Genomic DNA, 19900 nt, shown 5'->3' with positions numbered 1-19900 from the left:
TGACTATTTTGTTCATCTGCCTCAATGAGCCCAACTGCTTTACTGCAGGAAGGGGAAGGCTTGTTTCATGAAGATAGGCACAAGACCATAAAATAAACCCCTTGGGAAGTAAGGGCTGTTATCATTTTTTTTCAGTACAAAGCATGTATCCTACGCAGTGATAAAGAATCCAAGAGATCTCTAGCTTAGTTATTCCAACGTAAATTGACTTTTCTCTTGTAATATTTGTCTGAATGTGTATAGCGTTGAGTTTTCAAACATGGAATCTCATTACACTTTATTCTGCCGGATTACAGAAGCTTCTACAACCAGAAATATCTTCCTTACACAGGTATTCATAGATCACAGTCAAATCATCCCTACCTTCACTCAGATAAAATAAATGATTTTAGCTTGTTAGTCTCATTATAAAATGAGCTTTCAAGGCCTTGAAACATAGTGCTTCTTATTCTCCAATTACAGACTGGAAAACAGAAATGACTCCTCTCAGCTGGCTGCACAGCAAACTTTCTATAGAATCTATCACAGGACTAATGTTTGGTTTCATTTATGTCTTCTCCATTGCTGCTAACATTTGGTGTATTTATATCACAGGCATAATAATCAGACAGTGGGGTTAAACACCACTGTGAATGGCGACGAAGTCTGATCTACAAAGTGGTTCTAATGTATAAAATGGAAAAAACCCACCCCTGCTTTATTCCCAAAAGGCCATGGTATGTACTTATTGCGTTATTTCACCATGATCCATCACTCATTAACCCAGCAGAAATCCATTTCTGGAAATTATTTAGGCTTTATTTTTCATTTAGAAATAAGTAAGCCAGGTAGTCCTGTTAAAATGTTGTGAGGGAGGGGGTATTGACTACCACAGAAATTACTAAAAACATTTACTTTAGATATATCTAAATTACACATTATAAACATAACTCACATACAGAGTATTTATATGTGTGTTTACATATAGGCTGAAATTCAGAAAGTCTTATCTCATTTTTGAAGCAAGACAATATTTCCTATTTCTTAAATTTCTATTAACACTTGAGTCTTATATAAAAAAAATCAAAATGAGGCAACTTTGCAAGATCAATGTTTGTTATAGAAGCAAAAAAATGATAAGTAGAAAGAAGAAAATGTGGTAGGAATCTTGGGAAAAAAAATCTAGTACAATAATAAATGAAAATAGTTTTATCATCTGGTATAGATATTAGAAATATTTCTCTGCAGATGATAAGTGTGACTAGAATAGCATCCATTTAAAAGAAATTACATTACTGGTTCATCTCTGATGGCTATTGTGGGACTGATATTAGAGTAGTGCTATCTGCAATTTACCTTTTTTAACTAATAGCTCTTTGTTTTCTGCATGGATCCTTTTAAAATCTCTCATATGCTTTTAAGATATCACTTACCATTTAATCACTTTCCACTTATTCTTCACTCTCCAGGCTCTTCAGTCTTTAGCTACATTATGATTTTCTGCGTATATATATTCGAGCATGTACACAAACCTGGTTTCTTACCAGATCTGACTGTCTTGACATAGATATAATATTTTACTTTAATATTCAGTGTATTACCAGAAAGATCAGGTTATTTGTAGGGCCTTTAATCTGTTAAGTCCCATAGCAAAGGTAGCCACAGAACCTTCTGAGACTTGAGACATGGTCAAAAAGGAGAGCTGGGGCAGAAGGGTGACAAGAGAAAAGGGGTGGTGAAGTCATAGGGCAAAGAAATGGACATCTCAAAATATTCCAGTTTAAATGCTCTGTTTAGTTGTCTAATACTAATTTTTTTTTTTTTTGGAGAAAAAACTGTACAGTTTTGTGCAGCAAACTCTGTGATGTGGTCTTTGAAAATAACCCACAGAGAAGTTATATAGGTCTATGTGCACTTTCCTTCAGGGCTGTAAGCCATATCTGGCTATCCTTGTGATGGTCAAACTGCCTTAGCATAGGGAAGACCCCAAAATAAAGAATTTTGCATTTCAAATTATTCCAGGATAGTGTCTAAACAACTTTAAAATAGTGGACATCCTCCAAAGAGGTATGTGGGTCACCATTTAAAATGCCCACCAGTACTTTTGCCCCAGCGTTGCTGCTTTACATCATTTGCTGTAAGTGTGTGCTTAAATGCTGTGTTAAACTGGGATCTTAAAAGCTATGACTGCTGTAAACCTCTCAATTGTATTGCCGAAAACGGTTTCTTTTGCAACACTATTATTACTGCTAATATAAAAGCAGATGAAACTATTAGCCACTTTGCAGAGAGATATTATTCACACAAAGATATAAAATCCTTCTGACTATCCAAGGAAAAAAAGATAGTTTACTGAGTCTTTAGCGTATGGATTTTGGATTAAGGTATAACAAATATCTTTGTTATGATGAAAGTGAAAGGTTCAATTAAATTCCAGGGATAAACTCAGGAGCAAAATTTGCAAATTCAGTCCTTCTCTGAGGCATGAGGCGACGTCTGTAAAGAACCAGCAGGCTGGCTGTGGAGGAACTGAGTTAAAGCAACACTGAAGAGCTCATTTTCCCCTATCACTGCAATCACAATTACACCAGTGTTGTTAGGAGACTCATCCACAACAGTTCAGGAAAGCAGGAGTATTCAAAGTGGCTCAGAGTCCTTTTTGCCTGCTCCCCCACTCAAGACACACTCTCTAGGGCATAAAAAGAGCAGACCATAAAAACCTTTTCCCAAAGCACAAACAAAAGTCCAGGCTAAACAGCTGAGTATGTCTCAGCATTCTGCCCCATCCCCCCATATTTTGCAGGTCAGATAGGAAGGAGCTGTGGAAAACAAAAATATTTCATATAACTCTTCTTCCATTAATCAGTATATTCTCTTTCTTAATACAAAAGAATGCAGAGAGGGAACAACGCTGCCTTACACATCTTTGAAAACCAAAAGTCATGCACACCTGAAAACCCCAAAAACCAAACCATGACATTATGAACCTTTTTTTGGACCTTGTCATGCAAGTTGCTATGCAATAGCTGGAATACATGAAGTCTCCCTATTCCAAATGCTTATACATGTATAAATTAGTAGCACAAAAAATGCTTTTCTGTCCACATTGTGTTTGAAGATGTACTTCAAAAACTCAGTACAATTCGAACAGAAATATATGTAGAAGAAGTAAAATCATTATCTGCAATGTCACTATTGCTAAGAAAGTAAGAAAGCATTTTGTACTTTAGAAAGATAAAAGCCTTTACATACATCCAAATATACAAACACATGTACACACATAGACACAGAAATAAAAGAAAACTACTGCATCCATTTTCTCTTGGATTGAGCACAAGAAAAATAATGTTTGAGCCTTTTTATATTTTCAAGTTACTCTCACTTTTTAAATTTTTATGTACTAACCATCCTAACCCTGTAGCTTCATAGTTCTCCATGGTATAAATTGGTGAATGAATGTAGAGTGACCATCTGCTAGCATCTGTGATGCTGAGCTTCGTTAGCACACTGATCACAGGTGACATTTCTTGGTTGGGCTTCTCAAAGTATTATGGAATATTTACCAATGTGCTTTTTCCTTCCTTCCTTTCTCCCCTTGTTCTCTCCCTTATGACTTTATGAATTCCATTATGGTCCGATCACTCCTGCAGCTGGTTCATTGTACATAACCATGTCCTACTGCAGTAGCCCAGCAATTCAGCACCAGCTGGCAAGCAGGGGCACAAGGACCTGCTTAGCAAGCCTGCAGCAAGCCCTCTAGTTCCAGAGGGGGAAGAAAGTGGGGGGAAGAAAGTTCCAGCTGGGGGAAGAAAGTGGGGGGAGCAGATTGTCTTGTCCTCGCTTCCCCAGCCCAAAGGGACCTTTCGGCTCAAGCATCCTGCAAGCTCCACTGGAGAGTCTGCTGGAGTTAAGGGACTTGCTGCTGCCTGGTTTCCAGAAGGCTCAGGCTAAAATAGTCAAAAGGCTCAAGCAAGACCTGCCTGGTGTGCTGAGGAGGCGGGTGGGGTACTGTAAGGGGAGGGTGGGCAGCATTGCCCCCGTGGTGATGCCAGACTACCATGTTTGAAACCTGTGCTCGGCCAGACAGACATCCTCCTCCGTGGTCTGCCGGAGAGGGCAGAGGAGTTGCACAAGGATGCATCAGTGTGCAACCAACCTATATCTCTTTACTGAGAAATACCCAGGGATATCAATGTTAATAAAAATAAAAGCTACACCCATAAAGTCAGAGGGATTTGATACAGAGATATCTATTTCTCTTGCAAGAAATTTGGAAGGTGAATGTTGCTTGCAAACTCAGAAAGAGGAAGAAATCTACAGGAAATTCCAGCGAGCAACGACTCTCTATATTTGGACTTCTACACAAACAAAAGAAAACAAGCTCGGTATTTTAAAAAACACAGATGTCATATCAAAAGTGCATGTGGAGGCACATGGTACTTGAGACTTAGGAGTTCACATTTAGGGTAACCTTCCCTTGGAGGAGCTTGGGCAAAGCCTTCCAACCAAATGCCACTCCATGTACTTATACACAGTCATCAGTACCAGAGACTTGCCACTAAAGTGGGTTTTTTAAGGGATTTTTTTGTCATTAGTAGCACATTTCTATTTCTATTGCACCCACAAGCACACATATAAGACCCAAGCACACATATAAGACCCACAGAGGAAACACAATGCCTGGTCTTTAAGTGGGATGAGGAAATGTCACAAGACCTGCACAATTTCACAGAAGCTGTGAAAAGAATAAATGCTGCTGGCAAAAGCCCCATTTCTTACAAAATTAGAAACATTTGCTAGAGTTACTAAAATATATTTGCAGAAATAGCATGTATTCAGAATTTATTTTGGATCACATGATGAAAAAGTAGTTTCATGTATGAACAGCTGAACTGAAATTTGTTAATATGCTAGGATGAATAGCTGAGGGTAGAAGATAGGCACAGGTAGCTGTTAAAATTGCTGGGGCTTTTTAAGATTACCTGTGACACTAAAACTAATTGCCTACACTCCAGCCTCTTTGAGTTGGTTCCTATAACAGGAAAAGTGAAATATCCAGCCATTTATCTCACCCACCATGTAAATGTCCTATGTAAATTAAAATATTGATCCTTACTCTTGATTGGTTCAGCATTCCTCTTTCCACCTAAAATTTCACACAGAAGTAGAAGTGGCCTCGGTAAGTGAATGCACTAAGATAGTTATTAAATACACATTTTATTTCTTCCTATACATTTGAAAGGTTTTAACATATTGGGTTTCAGGTTTGAGGGCTATTTGTTATCAGGTCTATTAATATTATTCTCTGCTTTCAAAAGTCCAGAATGGACAGGAATCAGGGAAGGGGTTTATCAGACTGTTCAATACCACTACTACCAAATTTGAAACAGGTAAGTATTTTATACTAAGCTCAGATACGAGAACAATTAACACTGAAGTTGACCTCTTTGGAGTAAGAATGGTACACAAGATGTCCTCTCTCACAACTGCTCAAAGAAAACTTCAATAAACTTAGCACAAAATATTTAAAACAGACGTATTACAAAACTGTGTTGTAGCTACAATTTTAAGTAACCTAAGAACATACACATTTAAAGCATATAGGATACTTGCTTCATGTGAGCTTTGTATGGCATGCTGGGTATCAGAAATATCATCACTGAGTTACAACTTACCAGGGAATCAATTTTAGCATATCTTGTCAAGACACAGATGCGCAAAGTAACAATATTATTTATTTTTACCTTTCTTCCCAAATATTGGTGAGTCACTCTTCAGATAAAAAAATCAAGACAAAAATAAATTAATTTGCAGCATAGCCAGCAGACAGAGTGCACATTGTCAACCAACAGCACACGTTGTCAACCAATAGTCTGCCTACAAAACCAGCTTGGTTGCTAATACTAGTGAAGGCTTTTGTTGTGCTCTTTTAAAAAATAATTTTGTTTGCCATACACATTTCTGCCATACAGAACAGCTTTTCTGACAGTCCCTTGAGTTGGTGATAGTACTGTCCTGAAGATCATGCTACAGCAAAAGGAACATTTCCTGCCATGCTTTACAGCTACCTAGTAATTAGAAAAGCAGCAGGAAAATTCAGTGCAGAGACACTGAGTAAGCCTACTTGGATAAGGCTGGAAAGAGTGCAAACTGGAAGACTGCTGAGGTCTTTCTGAACGCTAGCGATGAGGTGCTTATGTGCAAGTGTAGCAGACGTGCTGAGATGGATTCATTTAGGGATGGTGGAATCTGCCTCTCAAAGGTGGATATCAGCATTCAACTGACACAGGGGTTCAGCTGGGAAGAAAACAAACACTAGAGAGTGTGAGTATGGCATACAATGGAGCTAATTGCTTGTGATTCTAATGGCGTGTGCTGATAAAGGTGACAACTAAGATAAAAGGTAGAAGGGATTTGGTTGCTAGATTCTGCTCCTGGGGGCTAGGGAGAGTTCTGATGAGGTGCTTCATCACATCATCCATCTATTCAACCTGGCTGGGAGAGCTCATGGTGCAGGAGTGAGATGAGTTGCAGGAGTGGACCAGCGTTACAACTTTCATTTGATTCCTCTTATGGCACAATAGACTTCCAATATAAAAATGGGGGGAATAAGCCTATAGGCTACTGATCTGTGCTAGTAAATTAAACAGCCCCTGGAATGTTATTGAGAAGTGGCTCACAGTTCTCCAAACTCTAACCTACAAGAACGGCTCACGTCAACCAGTGCTCTCTCAAGCACTTCGTGGGCGCCATGCAGAAGCTGGACTTTCCAATGGCCATAGCTAGCAGGCAGCTTGGGGGCAGTCAACCTGTTGTGAAGGATAGCAGCATTTGCACACTGAGTTTATTAGCATAGATATAGTCATAGTGCCCCTGTAACTAATAAATTCTGGACTGCCTCTTACTTTCACCTCTCTACCATGCTGAGTCTCTGACACAGCATTTTGTCCTTACGTGTTGACAAGAGGCATGAAATATTGCTCTGAAATTCCATCTAGACTTAAGTATTGTATTTAGAAAGCATGCTTATTTCAGTCTCCTTTTTTACATTTATTACAGGAAAGCAGATCTTGTGAATAATCTGTTTAACACATCAGTTCTTCACAGCTGGAAGAGAAAGTTTTGTGGATATTACTTAGTATATATGGGATAATAACTTCAGCAGCATTTCATGTTTTCAGTGCAGGATCCTGGGAATCTGAGACACAGCTGAGGATTCACTAAAGGAGACAAAAAGGATTCTAATAAAGAGAACAATCTGAACAACTTCTGCAGTTCTTGGAAACGGTGTGGCATGCACATTGATTAGGTATATTAAAGGCATCCCTGAATAACTTCTGTTAAGGACTTGGTATTTTGCCACCTCAGGACTCTTACGTGTTTCACACAGTAATTGGCAATTATTTTCAGAACTCCAAGACATTATTGGTAATTTAAAAAAAAAAGGCAAAAATCAAAACTCTTACTAGGAATGTAGTGGTATCTATAAGGTATTCCACTCTGGAGCTAATCCTCACATATGATCTTAAGAGATCTAACAACAGAGTGGCTGTGTTTTGGGTGGCAAAACACCAAGGCGGGTGTCCTGTTCACTCAGATGGAAGACCAAGGTTTGTTATAAATCATGGCTCCAAGCCGAAGGGTCAAAGTGCTACAGTTCCAAGATGATGGTGATCCCAAGACTGCTGCCTCAAAAGAGAAAAAAAATACCCAACGTGTAGGCATAATAACAAATGGTGTTTGGACCCCTAGCACCTCCTGTTACACAGTTGCTTTAAAAATCACAGTCCCCATTGCTTGCTGAGTCTGCCCTCGTGTCTGGGCACATGAAATCGTCCTTGGACAGAGGAAACAATTGTCACATTTTCTAAGCAAGTAAAAGAAAGACAAAATTAGAAGGCTCACGTGGATAAACTTGCTTCATTACAGAGAAAATTCAATGTCAATTCATGTTACAAGTATATCAGAAGTGAGCTGATGAAAACTAGCTTTGCCTAATCATTCACCTCGTTGGCTTTTCTGTAGTCCTCATATTCTGCAGGATGCATTACCCAGCAATACCGTCCATGTAAGGAAACTAGGAAAGCAATGTGATTCATAGCATCCAGCACATAATGTATTTTGTCATTGCTTAGCTGATGTTCTGTTCTTTCAGGTCTGCTGAAAAAGGTGACCAGCTAATTTCCATTAGCCTTTTCAAACACAGGTGTTCAAGATCTTGAAGCCTAGCTGTGTTCTTAAAAATGACTTAAGTGTCTAGAGTAACATCATAAAGCTGTAATTCATTCCTTTGAAAGAGCATGATTTTGTACTAACTAGTATTCAGGCAATTCAACTGCATTTATTCAGAAAGGTTTAAAAGAAGATGGAGGGGATGATTCATAAAGGATTTGCTTTGCCTTTCTAATTGAAAATTTCAATGCAGTTAATACTTTTCACTTCTCCTTGTCCACTCTAATCTTATTTATTGTGCCTCTGACACCTTCCATTATCCTTCCCCTGACTCGTTGTTTTAGATGAAACAGTTCTACTGCTTTAACACTGAAAATGATATTACTTCTGTGCTATCAGTGGCAACTTCCTGTGCCTTTATATATACAAATTAAAGAGTGGATTGTCATTAATTATGCACTACAATTTTTCCTGGCAACAGTCTGAAAGTGACAAAACATTTGCTTTTGTCATAGTTCTATTAAGTGAACCCAAATTGAGCTGCTGAAATTTATGACACTTTACTGTGTTTTTAATTTGCAACACAGGGTCAGGATCATGACAGTGATTTTATTTTATTTTGCACTTTATTTTCAGTGATCCCTGAAAGGATGTTAATTAAATTGTTTGAACTAAACTGTTTTTATCATTCCAACAACCTATATTTATTCCATATTAAGGAGAAATTTCTTGTTAACATTACTTAATTTTCTAACGGTTCAGTTTAATAATGGAAAAAGCCTTTACGCTAGGAAAGACAACTGCTTTAACCAGAGCGATAATGAGTCAATTCTTCCTTAGAAAAGAAAATGAAATTTACAGCACATTCAAAGGATAGTTAGGGGAAATAGCTAAGTATATGGAATTTTTGCATATGCATATCAGTTCTGGACATGGAAAATACTTTTCCATTCGTCAGGAACATGACTGAAGATTTCCATCTCAAAAGGCAGCTGTCACAAACTCTGTCCCTACTCTGGGAAAACCAGATTAAACCATAATAAACAACCAACAAGTACAAACCTATGAAAGAAACAGTTGAATTAGTGGCTTATCTCAAGAATATGACCAGAGTCACCAGCAGAATCTGAGGGATAAGGTCTGGTGCTGCACTTGAGTAAAGCTTTGCTCACTTAGATGGGAGCGCATTTCAGTGACACTGGTGCTGAGGGGGCAAAACCCAGCCTAAAACACTGTGGAAGCTGGACTGTTGTGAATGAGGACTTGCAAAATTATCCACAGTGCTGTGGATAAAGGGAGGTGATGTACAGACAGTGCTTTGCCCCCCAGGCAGTCTGGGAGGGGTAGCCAGGATTCCCCACAGCACGCAGATTCCCTTACTCCCTCTACATAAATATTTTTAGAAGGAGAGAAGCAAAACCAAGGGCATTTTTAACCTATTCCCCATGTTAATTTTTATGTGAGCACAAGTTTTGCAAAGAGGACTTGGGTGAGCTGACAAATGCTACGTTAAGAGCTTGAATTATTTATACAGACATTATACATTGTGTAGCTGTATTAATACATATATATATTTAATCAATGCAATTACTGATGTGATTATATACATATATAATTAGGTTAAAATATAACTGTATTATTATGTATGTATTAATATAATTATGCAAATAATGAAAATTTATATAATATTTTAGGCAATAGAAGTCTAAAAAAATATCAGAAAGTCAGATCTTCCATTTTTCTACATGACTGCATGAAAAACAGGTTAGTAGATCTCATTCAGAAAAATCCCAAATTGCGACAGAAACTTAAACATTTTTTTCTGAGGAAAATATCTTTAATGACTTGCTTGAAGGTTAAGCATGTGAGTTAGTTTTTTGCTCAAAATGACAAAAAAGCCGCAGGACCTTCTTTCTGACCTGTGACTGCTTATGAGCTCCAGTGGCTGTAATGCTTTACCCATAATTATATGGACAAGAGGAGTTAGTTAAGAGTAAATTAAGAAAAGTATGTAGTAGTAAAAACGAAGAAGGTGAAATACATAAGACCAGAGATAGAATATTTGTGTTCATGTGTCTTCTACAGGAATCAGAGATCACTTAACTTCTATAATATAAAAAGGGGAAAACAACATTAAATCATGCTCATGTTTTCCTTTTTCTTTAATTGATACTTATAGGTGTCAGTATAAAATATATTTAATATATTTTTAATTTGGTATTCAAAAATCAATGAGCATCTCTTGATCATCTGACCTCTCACTTCGGACTATTATTTCCGAACACTGACAAAATAAATGAAAACATTCCTTGTTGGTAAATATTAACAGTCCTTAATAACCCTAATGGTTAGGGTTGCAGCTCCTTTGCAGTAGTAGGAGCCATCCAGTATCTACAAGTGTGTTTAACAAATTCTTTACTCTCTCCATACTCACAAGTATCTTAATTTCATATTTTCTATTGGTACTTCCAAGTTATTCTGTCATTTTAACTTTCAGCACTTGAGGCTAGAAATAGAATAATACATTAACAAAGTGCATAAGGGTTTCATAAAATGGTCAGATGCTAGTCAATGGTCTTTGGCACTGAACACTCCTTTTTCCACTGAGCTACAAAATTCTACCTAGATTCTGTTTATAGAAATGTAATGCACTTTCTTTTTTTTTTTTTTCCTCCCACAGCAATAGTAATTTTACTTTGATCTCATAGCAGCCAAACTATTAAATGTAAGCATGCTCATAAGCAAGGTACAAGGCAGGCACAGCCTGTGATTTCTAGTAGAAGGTCATAACCCAGATTTTTTTTTTAAATAACTATTACAATGAGGAACAGAGTATAGCCACAAAAGGAATAGTTATAATTTATGCCTGACTTACTTCAGCAGAATATAGTTTATTTATAAACTGCTTATGGCAAACTCTGTATGCCCCTGTTCTATGCATGTGCTGAACTGTCTTCTGGTAAATTATTTAAATTACACCTAGCAGTAATTCCTGAGGACTTTCATACTTCATTTTCTCTATTAATGTAACAGGGAAAAGCTGCTTTGCAAGGATTGCTCTAAATTCCCAGAGTGTGAGTTCCAAACTCTGTATGTGTTGCATTATGCCTGTCAAAAAACTTGTCTTCTCCTGAAATTTATTACTGAAGTCTCTCCACTAGAACTACTCATTGAAGCCTTACGGAAAGCTCATACATGATTTAAGAAGCTAACAGCACTGAAAGAAATAGGTCAGGTAAAAAAACCCTGAATTTAAGCTACCTTCACTTATTACTTATGCAAGATTATGCATAATTTAGCACACTGCTGAATATGCAAGGGCAGAATAATTGTTTACCAAAATATTTACTCTGTGTTCGTACCTGTGTTTTAGTGAGATAAGGTGATTTCTCAGCCCTTGCTAATCACTTTAGAATTAGAAAAGGATTAAATAAGTTTTTGATTATGCTGATAACTGCATGACATTATATGTAAACAAAACTCATGTTTAACAACCCTTTTCAAAGAGGATACCTCGTACATTAGACATATCAGGTTGTTGAGAGTGGGAAGTTTAACCTTTTTAAGAGGACTTCTTTCCTTTTATATTACCTGTTTAACCCTTCCCAAACACAGGTGTGAAGGAAGATAACAATGAATATAATGTCCCAGTCCTACCAGCAGCACCACAACCAAGAGACCTCTCCTGATTTTCTAAAAAACAGATGGGGATTCAAGGAAATTTGTTGGGGGGATAGTTTTCAAAACTTGTGTGGATCTTATACTACCTGACATGTAAGTGTTTAACAACTCAAATGTCAAAAAAACCCTTGAAAAGAAACCTGTTAAAAAAAAAAAAGCCACTTTATGCTTCAGAAAAAACATATGTTCTTCAAAAATAATGTACAGTATGTGAATATGGATAATCATGAAAAAAGTGATAGCTTATTAAAGTCTCTATAGAACTTCCCTTCATGTGAAAGTAAGATTAGAAAGGATAGATACTCATGTGAAAATAATTATTTTATGGATAATGTACATTGCAAATGTAATAGCTTTGTAGTTTTAAAGTTGAGGAAACATTCTATTAATCCCGTTGTTCACACATGCAATCTTCCATAATTACTTTTCTAACAACACACATTATTATACATGCCATCTTTAAATCGAACCACAGATAGGATTCTCTCATCTACCAGACTCATGACATCTAGAGTACAGCTTTGAAAACTGATGCTCTTTCTGTGATCAGAAAGCAAAATGGTACAAGACTCAGCAAACAGCTGGAAAGAATGTCAATAAAGAGGATTTCCATTCAAGAAAGATCCCTCTGATAGGATATATTTTGTACTACCACAGAAAAAGACATTGCTGTTCATAGGAGAATGAAATAGCTAGGTCCACTCTGTGTATTCCAGGCTACTTGTTTCTTCAGTGTAGGCATAGTTTTATGTTAAAATTTACTTGAAAAGCTTAAGGCAAACCATAGGATTTATCACTTCAAACAATCTTCTTAAGATTGTTCCAAAAAGGAACATGAGACTTTTCCTTAAATCTTTGCGGTTTCTGCTTAAAAGCTTCAGAATAACTAATTCGTCCCAAATACAAAGCTAAAAGAGAAGGCCTTTTCTGGATTTAAACATCAGAAAAAATGTCTAAGCCAAATAATATTATAGCAAAAAACCAATAAATATATTCAATTCATGCCTGTCTGCAGTCAGGAAGCCTACTCGTGTTATGTCCGTTTAAATTCTTCAGAGAGGAATTACACGTATAGGGTAACTTTCATTGCTGCATTACCACTGTCAGTTTTTAAAATTAAAATCTATGCAGTACTATCAATCCAATTAGGAAAGTTCATTTTTCCTCTTTGGCTGGAAAGAAGACTGTTTCCATAATAGTGTCTCAAAGTCAGACCTGATTAAGGCAAGAAATTTTGCAAGTTAGAGATCAAACCAAATATGTATTTTGAGGTTGAAAGTCAGCAAAAGAAACTGAGCCTCAAAAGAAGAAAAACATTGCTTTGAGCCACAGCAGATATAAACAGCCTAGGTGAGAGGCAAAATCCACCTTACCTATTGAGAATTCAGCAAGAATTCTCCCTTTCCTTCAAATGGTCTTATTTTTGTTATGGCTTAGCTTAAATTGTGGTGGAAAGACTGTCTTCACCCTTAACTCTGAGATGACTGGCAAAGAATAAAAATCAAAAGCCCCTCATCATCTTACCTAAAAAATAATTCCACAGCAAATGACTTTGATTATTTATCCCAGACACAAACCTCTAAAATCTGTTCATAGCTCCTTCTCCTGTAGTCTTCACAGACAGCTTTACTCGTCTCTGTCATTCAGCTTTTCTTTTCTCAGATGTACACAAGATCTACCTGTAACATTTTGTTGCATCACAAGACACCCCTAAGCTTTGTAACTTCCTTCAGCTTTGACGTAACGCTTGGACACACATCTACCGTATGTGCTCTACCAGCTCTTGTAAAGCAGAAATTCGTACATTCAAAGAGATCCTGAAAGGAACAACCTCCCTCATCAGCACCAAAGAACTGTCATTGGCATAATCCCAGGGCTTCTTCTGAGGACTGGTCATTCAAGTACTGCTCATCATCACATGGACGCTCCTTGAAGCAGTAGAGCTGAAGTTTTTGGTAGCTTCTCAGTATGAGATGAAGCAACATAAATTAGGGTTTGGACTTTATCATATATGAAGCCTTCAAATGACTAGTAATGTTCATACATTAAGAAGGTATTTCTTCTTCCATCACCCAGTTGAGAAGCTGAGAAGTCTTCATAAAGTCTTTCAAAGGGAGAGAAAATCAACTTACTTTAAATAGCGTGTCCTTAAGGGGGAAAAAAATAAGAATAAAACCTGAAACACTGTTGCATAATAAGCATTCAGTTGGTGCAAAACTGCCTGAGCACTTTCCCTCACAGCTTCTGTCAGTTCTGGTGTGCTGGATGAAGAGTGGGAGAGCACAGTTTACAACAGCCTGAGAAAAACAGAGTGGTGACGATTACTGTTCTTACAGTGCATGACTAGCAAACAGGGCTTCTGCTTGTCTTCCTCTCCCATCCTAATTCTAAAAGTGAGTTAAAGGCCTTTAAGATATCCTTTCCTTGTCCCCAGAGCCCTGGACCTTCACCTTCAAGGCTGGAAGCAAAAGAGCTGCTTTCCTGATCTGGTTTGATTGCAGAAGCCATCTCACTTTCCCACTCCAGATAGATACAAATTTTACTAAATACGATCATTGGGTGTCCAAAGAACAGCAATGAAGCTGGTGAGGTGCCTGGATCACAAGTCTTATGAGGAGCAGCTGAGGGAACTGGGGTTGTTCAGCCTGGAGAAAAGGAGGCTGAGGGGAGAACTTATTGCTCTCTCCAACTACCTGAAAGGAGATTGTAGTGAGGTGGGTGCTGGTCTCTTCTGTCAGGTGGCTGGAGATAGGACGAGAGGAAATGGCCTCAAGTTGCACCAGGGGAGGTTTAGATTGGATATTAGGAAAAAATTCTCAACTGAGAGGGTTGTCAGACATTGGAATAAGCTGCCCAGGGAAGTGGTTGAGTCACCATCCCTGGAGGTATTTAAAAGACGTGTAGATGTGGCACTTAGGGACATCGTTTAGTGGTGGACTTGGCAGTGCTAGGTTCATGATTGGACTTGGTGATCTTTAAGGTCATTCCCAACCTAAATAATTTTAAAAGAGCTCTGGGAAACTTGGGGTGGAGGAAGCAAGGCATAAATCCTGTCTTATAGGTGCACATTCTCTGGATGTACTTTTAAGAGTTCACGAGAAAGCTTAAGTGCTCCTGCACACACAACAGAGGTCCACACAGTCTGTTCGAAAGGATGTTTCCCCTCTCACTTGTGTCACGCCAGCAGACCCTGTGCTTGTTCAGTGTTCAGACATCAGAGGGACCAGCACAGAGGGTGAAGGTCATGGTGGGATCAGGCCTTCATCTGGCTAGTCACAGGATCTGGCTATTGGGCCTAGTAACAGGCAGGTGTAGGCAGCAACATAAATAATCCCGGGTCCTGAACGTTGAATGATGTCTTATATAAAAACACTTAGTCTTCTGGTATCTTATATAAAGTATGTATTTACTCCAGTCCTTATCTTTGGAATCAGAGCTCTTGAGTACTGCATGCAAAGGCAAGCACATACATCCCAGCTGCAACCTTGCCTGAACATTTTGGGTTTGTTTGGCACTACATTAATTTCAATATGTCTTGAGGACTGGCCTTTATTATATTAATGTTTAGACTCCCACACTGTTCCTTGTTTTTAATCTTCCCTGGAGTAGATCAAAGTATTTAACACTCCAGGTGCTGGATAAATTATCTGGAGTCCTATTCAAAAGAACAGACAGTAGAGTGTATTGCAATGACCCATCATTATGCAAGTTTGCATTTAAGAATTCCTGGTTTTGTTTCTATGCCTGGGAAATTATTGAAGTGACTATGTAATCTCTGTGCAATATTACCACAGTCCTCCAGGAGTAGTGATTCCACTAGGCAACATTTTTCAGGAAAGACACATGCAGCCCTATTGCTAGTTATTTATTTATTTATTTTCATAAAAGCAAAGGTTACCAGAAAGCAAATACAATAAATAAAAAGCTAGAATATTTATCACTGGCACGCAGTAAGCAGTAGACTCTGCTATTCCCCTCTTCCCTAAAACAGCGAGTAAGTACTTAGTGTGATTGTAGCTTTCATAGGGACATAGCTATTGAAAAAAAGGCCCTTTTCCAGCACTTATTTAGGGGGAAAACAAGTAATGCTTGAAGACCACAGTTTGTGTGTTGCCTATGTACTGTTCGGCTTTGCTTCATTATATTGTTAATCATAAAAATCACAATGGTTCCTCTGGATTGGGAGGATTGCCTGCTATGTAAAAGGACCCATAAATCAAAGCAGGGTGATCTCTTGGGTATAACTGTGTTTTTTCTGGATCAAATCCACTTAGGAAGGAGGGAAACAAATGCTTTGTTTAAAATAGTAGTAATTAAACATATTTGCCCCTCAATTCTTAGAGGAGACAGAACATGATCATTATAAAGAAGCACTTAATTTTGTCTTTTAAACAGTGATACATCCAAAATGGAATTGCCTTGTAATATAGAGACGTCACATTAGATTACTGCTGACCCCATGGTGCTAAAGAGGGCCATATTATCTTCCACATCATACTGATGCCTGAATTTCCAAGTTAGATTGTCAGCAGTGGCCCCCTCAGCTTTTCACACTTAGGTCACTGGTTCAATCCAGATCAGAGGCTATTCAGTGACCTGGCTTAAATACATGAGAGGTCTAATGCATAGTTAAAGTACATTGATGATAAAGTATAGTATGTGGGTGCACAATTCTTTTTCCATACTACTTCATTTCTTCAGTTCATCTGATTATGTTAGAGGTTTTTTTTTTCTTACAAAGCCTATTCTAGCACTGTATTAACCTATACCTCTGTATCGATTATAATGGAAGGAGAAACACAGAACAAGGAGAAAGGATGAGAAAAAGGAGGCTTTATGCTCTTTGTGAAATTGTATTTGTTGTGATTGTTTTCTTATTTTTTGTAGAGATAGTATTACTCTTTAGATAGCATAAATCCTTATACTTAAAGAAATTTTCTGTAACACCAGCTTTGGAGAAAATATGGATGAATCACAGCAAATTTGGATATAGTCATGGATTTTATGAAAACGAGTGACTTTCATAATTTTTGTTCCTCATGAAAAATTCATATACAAGTCATATTAATTCTGCTTCATCCACCTTTTGCTTCCATATATTTAGCATATTTGTATATTGATGGTAGTCTTATATATTGGATTTCCGAGTTCTTCTAAAGCAAAAGACTACTGAAATTAACAAATACGAAACTTGTTTTTCAATTCCTTGAGACAGTAAAAAGATTTTCCATTATTATCTGCTTCTCACAAACACTTATCCACAAAAGTTCATACTCTTTAACAAGCAAGTCTTGTTAACTTCTGAGATTATTCTGTAACAGCTCATCACAGTCAGTGGGGGTTATTTTGGTGACTTAAATATGTTATAGCAAAAACAACAAGAAGATCTTGTGAACATTTCCTGATATAAATAAATGGGTAAGAAGGAAGATAAAATACTAGAAATACATTACAATATGTATCACATTTTTACATAGTTAAAATACTCAGAATGGAATTTATACACTTATATTGTGTTTCATATATAACTGTCTAGGTTTCTTTTTTCCAGCTTGGATGTTTTCATTTATAAAAGAAGATGTTCATACATTCTAAAATCCTCAAATTCTTGTAATATTTAATACAACAGTACTTCTGTCACCTCTATACTGACAATTTAGTTCAGTATATTTGCAAATTAGCCAGATAAAAATGAATTGTGATCTTCAAGACAACATTTAGGATTCTGATGCTCCCTACCTGCTCTTTCACCAGTCTACCTACCATGATGTATAAAGATAAAAAGATTTCAGAAAGAGAGTGCATGACCATGAAGAAGTGGAAATGAAGGTTATTTACAACAGCATATTTACTGAAGTCAGATATATTTGTTATTTTTGTGGAGCCTCAGAAGAAACAAAATTAGCTGATGAATGAGTGTTCCTTCTCTACCTTTACATTTGTAATTGGTTTTTCAGAGAAGAGTTTTATCATTTGTTAAGACGACCTCAATATACTTCACTCCTCCTAGATGTCAGCATCAGGCTTCTGATTATATCTTGCTCTTGACTTGCTGTACACAGTCTGTTAGCCCCTAACATATCTTTCTGCCAGGCTCTAGACCTGTCAGCCTGACCTCAGTACCAGGGGAGATTATGGAGCGGTTCATCTGGAGTGCGCTCACATGGCATGTGCAGGACAACCAGGGGATCGGGCCCAGCCAGTATGGGTTCATGAAAGGCAGGTCCTGCTTGACCAACCTGATCTCCTTCTATGACCAGGTGACCTGCCTAGTGGATGAGGGGAAGGCTGCTGATGTTGTTGACCTGGAATTCAGCAAGGTCTTTGAAACTGTCTCTCATGGCATACTCCTTGAGAAGCTGGCAGCTCATGGCTTAGACAAGTGCACTCTTCGCTGGGTGAAAAACTGGCTGGCTGGATGAGCCCAGAGGATTGTGGTGAATGGAGTTAAATCCGGTTGGTGGCTGGTCATGAGTGGTGTTCAGGGCTCAGTTTTGGGGCCAGTTCTGTTTAATATCTTTATCAATGATCTGGATGAGGGCATCAAGTGCACCCTCAGTAAGTTTGTGGATGACACTGAGTTGGGTGGGAGTGTTGATCTGCTCGAGGGTAGGAAGGGTCTACAGAGGGATCTGGACAGGCTGGATCGATGGGCCGAGGCCAATTGTATGGGGTTCAACAGGGTCGAGTGCTGGGTCCTGCACTTGGGTCACAACAACCCCATGCAGCGCTACAGGCTTGGAGAAGAGTGGCCGGAAAGCTGCCCGGCAGAAAAAGACCTGGGGGTGCTGGTCAACAGCCGGCTCAATATGAGCCAGCAGTGTGCCCAGGTGGCCAAGAAGGCCAACAGCATCCTGGCCTGTATCAGAAATGGTGTGGCCAGCAGGAACAGGGAGGTGATCGTCCCCCTGTACTGGGCACTGGTGAGGCCGCCCCTCGAGTCCTGTGTTCAGTTTTGGGCCCCTCACTGCAGGAAAGACATGGAGGTGCTGGAGCGTGTCCAGAGAAGGGCAACCAAGCTGGTGAGGGGCCTGGAGCACAAGTCCTGTGAGGAGCGGCTGAGGGAGCTGGGGTTGTTCAGCCTGGAGAAAAGGAGGCTGAGGGGAGACCTTATCGCTCTTTACAGCTACCTGAAGGGGGGTTGTAGTGAGGTGGGTGCTGGTCTCTTCTGTCAGGTGGCTGGAGATAGGATGAGAGGAAATGGCCTCAAGTTGCGGCAGGGGAGGTTTTGATTGGATCTTAGGAAAAAATTCTCAACTGAAAGGGTTGTCAGGCATTGGAACAGGCTGCCCAGGGAAGTGGTTGAGTCACCGTCCCTGGAGGCATTCAAAAGGCACGTAGACAAGGCACTTCAGGACATGGTTTAGTGGGCATTGTTGATGGTTGGACTGGATGATCTTTAAGGTCTTTTCCAACCTAAACAATTCTATAATTCTAAGATTCTATTTATTTATTTATGTATTTATTTATTAATATGTGCCTGGTTTTCAATATACTGCACTCTTTGTAATGGAGAGTGTTTAACAAAACATAACTGCCTTCCCAAATTTTCTTGGATCTTCTGAAACTTACAGAGCAAGGCAATATGTAGTAAATGTACCTGTTGTACCAATATTAACGTGAATCCTCCTTTATATCATTGACTTACAAGTCAATTTTGAAGAATGCAGCAATATTTTCCTTTTTAATTATTTTCTTGTCTTGAAAGATGTGGTACATAAATTACACTAATTCTGTCTATATTCTCCAATTTTCAGAAGAGCCATTTTCAGAAGTGCCATTTTCAGAAATTACTTAAGTAACTTTTGCCCCTAGACTTTAGTTGCCCTAGACAGTTACCAAAGTTACCCAGCCTATCTCTGACCTGGATGATGCTGAGAACATGTCTAGTTGGTACATAGGTTTCTGAAAATCCAAGCTTATTCTGCCCTTATTCTTCCCATAACCAGAAAGCGAGTGCACAAGGCAGACAAACGCCAACTGACACGACAAGATCGGGTTTGGGCCTAGAAGGTGAATAAATAATTCATTGTGCAAATAAACTCCTCCCTCACCCTTAGACTAAGAT

Source organism: Haliaeetus albicilla, chromosome 17 (assembly GCF_947461875.1).
Source record: "Haliaeetus albicilla chromosome 17, bHalAlb1.1, whole genome shotgun sequence".
NCBI classification, from domain to species: domain Eukaryota; kingdom Metazoa; phylum Chordata; class Aves; order Accipitriformes; family Accipitridae; genus Haliaeetus; species Haliaeetus albicilla.
Note: the sequence above shows the minus strand (reverse complement) of the source record.